Source organism: Wasmannia auropunctata, unplaced genomic scaffold (assembly GCF_000956235.1).
Source record: "Wasmannia auropunctata unplaced genomic scaffold, wasmannia.A_1.0 LD336095.1, whole genome shotgun sequence".
Classification (NCBI taxonomy): Eukaryota; Metazoa; Arthropoda; class Insecta; order Hymenoptera; family Formicidae; genus Wasmannia; species Wasmannia auropunctata.
The window spans coordinates 574,578-575,664 of record NW_012026795.1 but is presented as its reverse complement, the minus strand read 5'-3'; positions in this window follow the sequence as shown (position 1 = coordinate 575,664).

The window sequence follows — 1,087 nt, the reverse complement described above, 5'->3', positions numbered from 1 at the left end:
TTTGATCATCTCGATACGATCATTTTTGACGAAGTTACACTCTCTTGAATTTTGCCTATTTTTAGAGGGTAGAGTAAGTGATGTTTTAATTTTGTTGAGAAGTGTATATTACGTAAATTCTCAGTATATTCGCAATACGTACTACGACGTATGTAGTACATACTGAGAAAGTTTCTATATCTCGCATACTTTAGTTAGTGGTACATACTGAGAAAATCCTGCGATATGTCTGTAGAACATTTATAGTATGAGAACAGTATATCATGTACAGCACGCATACATACATATAGCTTTGCGCGCGCGCGCTTCTAAACGCATATTTGGTTAGATTAGGTTATATATTAATTGGTACTGTGTTCTAAATGCATTAATATACATTTATTTATATAAAATTTTAATCATACAAATATTAGACATTTAAAAATTAAATTAACTTCTTAAATTAAATATGTATATTTTTAACCCTTTTTCAACTCAATATAATACCGGGTAAAAAGTTTTCATACAAGAACGTACATAAATATATATAAACATAAATAAATATATATAATTATACACAAAACATGTCCATACATATTCATATTAGTTTCTTTCTTTTGTAAAATTTCTGTTTGATATAAGAAAAGTAATAATAATAATGAGAAGACAAAAAATTGAGAAAGAATTGGTTTAATATATGTGTATAAATGTATATATATATTGTGACGCTGCAGTCCGCTGCGGCGAGGCAGCGTCCCGCCGCCGTCACAAGGCGCGGGTTCGCGCCCCTTTGGCCGGACCGACAGCCGCGTTGTTTAAAGCCAGACCGAGATCTCCGGGAGGCCCGAATGTAAATCGCGTACCGTTTATTAATTTTGTTTGGAACCTCTTATATGTACCGCGGCACCTCACCGGACCAACGGAGCATGGGCCGAGAAGACTCAAGGCCATCGACAACGAGAAGGAGTTGGAGTGCGGGCGAACCGGCGCCGGAGCAAAGGGGACACGCTCCGGGCACGCGGCGGGCAGGTGATCGAGCGCGCGAACCCGCGCAGGGATACTCAAGCCGCCAGGGGCGCGAACCGGGACGGCGGGCACTGTGGCTGAG